This window comes from Callithrix jacchus, chromosome 14 (assembly GCF_049354715.1).
Source record: "Callithrix jacchus isolate 240 chromosome 14, calJac240_pri, whole genome shotgun sequence".
Taxonomy (NCBI): Eukaryota; Metazoa; Chordata; class Mammalia; order Primates; family Cebidae; genus Callithrix; species Callithrix jacchus.
The window spans coordinates 51,009,824-51,015,156 of NC_133515.1; the positions used below are offsets into that span (position 1 = coordinate 51,009,824).

The 5,333-nt window shown below is 41.6% G+C and overlaps 1 pseudogene; it reads left to right on the forward strand.

Annotated features, from left to right (window-relative positions):
- The first annotated feature begins 4,477 nt into the window (after window positions 1–4,477).
- On the forward strand, window positions 4,478–5,010 carry LOC100405308 (ribosomal protein S12 pseudogene; annotated as a pseudogene).
- Window positions 5,011–5,333: the final 323 nt, after the last annotated feature.

A 5,333-nucleotide genomic window follows, 5' to 3' on the forward strand; every position in this document is an offset into this window, starting at 1 on the left:
ATTTAGCTGCTGAAACTTGTGTATGCTTTATGAAGTTCTCATGTTGTTTTCCAGCTCCATCAATTCACTCATATTCCTCTCTAAGTTGTCCTTTCTTGTTATTTCATCAAATCTTTTTTCAAGGTTCTTAGTTTCTTTGCATTGAGCTAGAACATGTTCTTTTAGCTCACAAAAGTTTCTCATTACCCACCTTCTGAAGTCTGATTCTGTCATTTCATCACACTCATTCTCCAACCAGCTTTGTTCCCTTGCTGGTGAGTTGTGATCCCTTGTAGGAGAAGAGGTGTTCTGGTTTCGGGTGTTTTCCTCCTTTTTGTGCTGGTTTCTTCCCATCTTTGTGGATTTATCCACCTGTCGTCTGTGTAGTTGCTGATTTTCAGATTGGGTCTTTGAGTGGATGCCCAGACTGTTGATGATGAAGTTATTTCTGTTTCTTAGTTTTCCTTCTAACAATCTGGCCCCTCTGCTGTAGGACTGCTGAGTCCACTCCAGGCTCTGCTTGCCTGGGGATCACCTGCAGCAGCTGCAGAACAGTAAAAGTTGCCACCAGTTTCTTCTTCTGCTATCTTTGTCACAGAATGATGCCCACCAAATATCAGTCTGATCAGTCCTTTGTGAGGTGACTCTTTGGATATACAGGGGTCAGGGAACACTTGAGGAGATAGTCTGTTCTTTATAGGAGCTCAGGTGCTGAGCTGTGACCTCCGTTGTTCATTCAGAGCTGCTAGGCAGGTACATTTAAGTCTTCTGCAGCAGAACTCATAAACCCCCTTTTTTTCCTCAGGTGCTCTGTCTGGGGGAGTTAGGGCTTTATTTATGAGTATCCGTTGTGCTGCTGTCTTTTTTTTTTTTTTTCAGGGCTGTTCTGCCCAGCAAGGAGGCAGCCTAGTCACTGTCTGCCTGCAAACCTTTGCTGAGCTATTGTGGTCTCCACCCTGCTGCCCTGTGAACTCCCCTGCAGTCCTGTTTATATGGGTGTGGTTAGAACTGCCTCGGCAATGGTGGCCCGCCTCTGTAATGGTGGATTCTCTCTGTTGTGGTGGGTTGCCTCGGCAATGGCAGGCTGCCTCAGCAATGGCGGACTACCTCCATAGGGGTGGAGTGCCTCGGTAATGGTGGACACCCCTCCCGCACCAAGCTGCACCATCCTGGGTTCAGCTGTGCTTGCTATGAAGCTCTCAACCCCAAGTGTTTCCAATTGCTGTTTTTTTGTTTGTTTGTTTTTGTGGGGGTGGGATCCACCGAGCCTGATCACCTGGCTCCCTGCCTCAGAGCCTTTTCTTTTTTTTTTTTAAGTTGAACAGTTGACTCTCTCCCAGGTGTTCCAGTCACCTGCTGAAAGGGTGCTGGTATCTGTGTGATTTCCTGTGTGGCGACCCACTGCACTGGCGGAAACAACGGCGCTGTCCGGGAATCTCCTGGCCTGGCTCTCTGTTTCAGACCTGTTTAATCAGATGAATGGGTGAATCTGCCCTCCTGGAGCTCCAATTGCATGCTTAAAAGGACAACCAGACCAGTGTATTTTGTACGGAGAGCTGCCATGCTGGGGTGCCCGCAAAACAGCCGCGCTGGCGACCCCTGGGGCTCCTCTGCCTGGGACTCTCCTGGTCTGTGGGCAATAAAGATCCGTTTGGAAATGCGGCATCCACTCACCCTCTGTGCTTTCACTGGGAGCTGCAATCCTGAGCTGCTCCTAACGGGCCATCTTGGATCTTCTCTCGGAATAGTTCTTTTTCTTTTTCTTTCTTTTCCTATATTTACATTTTAAATGGAAGAAAATATCAAACAATATTTTATAACACGTGAAAATTACATGAAATTCAAATTTCAGCATCCATGTATAAACGTGTATTAGAACATAGTCACACTCATTTACGTATGAATTACCTAAGGCTGAGTTTGCACTACAATGACAGAATTGAGTAGTTGTGACAGAGACCACATGTCTCACAATGCATAAAATAGTTACTATCTGGCATTTTACACAAAATATTTGCTGATCCCTGATCGTGGTATATGTTCCATTAGCATTTGAAAAGAACATATATTTGGGTATGTGTGACTAGGCTGCCTCCTTGCTGGGCAGAACAGCCCTGAAAAAAAAAAAAAAAAAAAAAAAAGACAGCAGCACAACGGATACTCATAAATAAAGCCCTAACTCCCCCAGACAGAGCACCTGAGAAAAAAAGGGGGTTTATGAGTTCTGCTGCAGAAGACTTAAATGTACCTGCCTAGCAGCTCTGAATGAACAACGGAGGTCACAGCTCAGCACCTGAGCTCCTATAAAGAACAGACTATCTCCTCAAGTGTTCCCTGACCCCCATATATCCAAAGAGTTTGAAAAGAACATATATCACCTAACAAGGTGATATATTTTTTAAATTCAATTAGACCTAGTTGACTGATGGTATTGTTCTAATTGATTTTCTCTCCTTTTTTGAGGCAGAGTCTCACTGTGTCATCCACGCTGGAGTGCACTGGCATGATCTTGGCTTACTGTAACCTCTGCCTCCCAGGTTCAAGCAATTCCCCTGCCTCAGCCACCCGAGTAGCTGGGACTACAGTGCGTGCCACCATGCTTCTCTAATTTTTGCATTTTTAGTGGAAATAGGGTTTCACCGTGTTGGCCAGGCTGGTCTTGAACTCCTGACTTCAAGCAATCTGCTCACCTTGCCTCCCAAAGTGCTAGGATGACAGGTTGAGCTACTGCACCTGGCCTCTCTCTTATCACTTAGGATAGTGATTGGAGTGGATAGGAAAAGAATGTTGAAGTCTCCTCCTGCAAGTGGATATTCCCATTTCTCCTTTCTATCAGTTTTTGCTCCAGGTATTTCAAAGCTGTTGTTAGGCACACATATATTTTAAATTGATAAAGTCTTCTTGGCAAATAGACCCCTTTATCAGTATGTAACACCCCTACTAATTTTCTTTGCTCTGAAATCTATTTAATGAGGTATCATCCAAGTATATTTTGATTAGTATTTACACAGTATATCTTTTTCCATCATTTTCTTTTAAACTGTCTGTATCACTGTATTTAAAGTGGACTTCTTGTACAGACAGAATATGGTGAGGTCTTTTTGTTATTATTATAGAATCTGACAATTAATGTCTTTTAGTTCTTATATTTAGACCACATATGTATATATGTAGATACAGATATGTTTGAATTTAGAGCTACCATTTTATTGTTTTATGTTTGTCTCCTCTATTTTCCTGTTTCACATTTCCTGCCTTTTTGAAAATTTGAGTATTATCTAGTATTTGATTTAAGTTCATCTACTATGTTATTACTATATATCTTTTTTACTGGTAGCTTTAGGGATTACAATAAAAACTACTCAGTCTTCTTAGAATCACAATTTTAACAATTAAAGTATATAGAAACATTGCCATCAGTTAGGTCATTTTGCCCTCTCCTTTGTGTTAGTTATCTCACTATATATCTACACACATTGAAAACCCTATTAGACAGTGTTATTTTTTATTTCAACTGCCAAACATATACTAAGAATTCAAGGAAGTGTTTATATTATTTACCATTCCAGTTGTTCACACAAATGAACATAAGATTGATACCACTAAAAATGCATAGTTACCTATCTCAGTTTGGTTCTCAGCTCTACCAAATAATCCTTCTTCACTTCCCTATTCAGTTTCCTCCCATTCTTCTTTACTTCCCTCACACTTTCCAGCCAGCTATTTCTCTACTTGGTCTCAGCAAATGACCTTGCCTCCTAATCCATTGATAATAAAAGACATCAGCCAAGAACTCCTCCAATTCTTGCTATCACACTTAAAGTGACATATACCCATACCTATCCATTTCTCAGAGCTGGATTAAAGGGTTCACTGACCAAATAGAAGCCTGAGACCAGTCTTCAAGAGGCACTATAACAACATTGGAATAAAATGATAATAAAGGACTATTTAATGCAACTGCTTCATAACCAGGCAAATGTGTAACAGTCCCTAAGTCCTCAAAGTTGAAAGCATTTGGAAAAAAAAATTTTTTTTGAGACGGAGTCTCACTCTGTAGCCCAGGCTGGATCACGATCTTGGCTCACTGCAACCTCCACCTCCCTGTTTCAAGTGATTGAGAACCTGCCTCACCTTCCTGAGTAGCTGGGATTATAGGCACCCACCACCACGCCCAGCTGATTTTTAAATTTTTAGTAGAGACAGGTTTCACCATGTTGGTCAGGCTGGTCTCAAACTCCTGGCTTCATGATTCACCCTCCTTGGTCTCCCAAAGTAATGGGATTACAGGCATGAGCCACTGTGCCCAGCCAAAAAAATTTCTTTAAATAACTTTGCCAACATCAAGCTATCTCCATCAAGTATCTTTGCAGACTGAATCTACTTAATAGATTATATAGTGCTACTGAAGGTAGTGTCACCAATCCTGATCCAAATGGTTAACAGGGACTTAAAAGTGATAGTCGCTCTTTCCGTGCCACCAAGTCATGAAGTCATGCGGAGGCGGAGGCGGAGGCTTGGGTGCATTCAAGATTCAGCTTCACCCGTAATCCACAGCCATGGCCGAGGAAGGCATTGCTGCTAGAGGTGTAATGGATGTTAATACTGATTTACAAGAGATGAAGACTGCCCTCATCCTTGATGGCCTAGCATGTGGAATTCGCAAAGCTGCCAAAGCCTTTGACAAGCACCAAACCCATCTTTGTGTGCTTGCATCCAACTGTGATGAGCCTATGTATGTCAGGTTGGTGGAGACCCTTTGTGCCGAACACCAAATCAACCTAATTAAGGTTGATGACAACGAGAAACTAGGGGAATGGGTAGGCCTCTGTAAAACTGACAGAGAGGGGAAGCCCGGTAAAGTGATTGGTTGCAGTTGTATAGTAGTTAAGGACTATGGCAAGGAGTCTCAGGCCAAGGATGTCATCAAAGAGTACTTCAAATGCAAGAAATAAAGAAATACATCTTTGGTTCACATTAAAAAACAAAAGCAAAAACTGAAAGTCACAATCTACAGAAAACTTAAAATTAAATCATGCATTGTATGGTGCTATTTACCAGGAGCAAGTAATTTGGTTTTTTTTTTAATTTAAATTTGAAATCTTTAATATTCCTCACAGGAAGCTGTCTGGTTCAGAAAACAGCACAAGAAAACCAATGAAAGAACAAAATAAAAGTGAGAAGCATGTTGCCAACGAAGAAACATTAAAAAGTAACCTGAAATATATTTTGAACAGGACTTTTCAACTTTAATAATTTATTCAACAATATTATTGAGTACCAATTATATACCAGGTACAGTTCTAAGAAACCAAGGTTATAGTGGTAAACAAGACAAACAAGGTCCCTGCTCT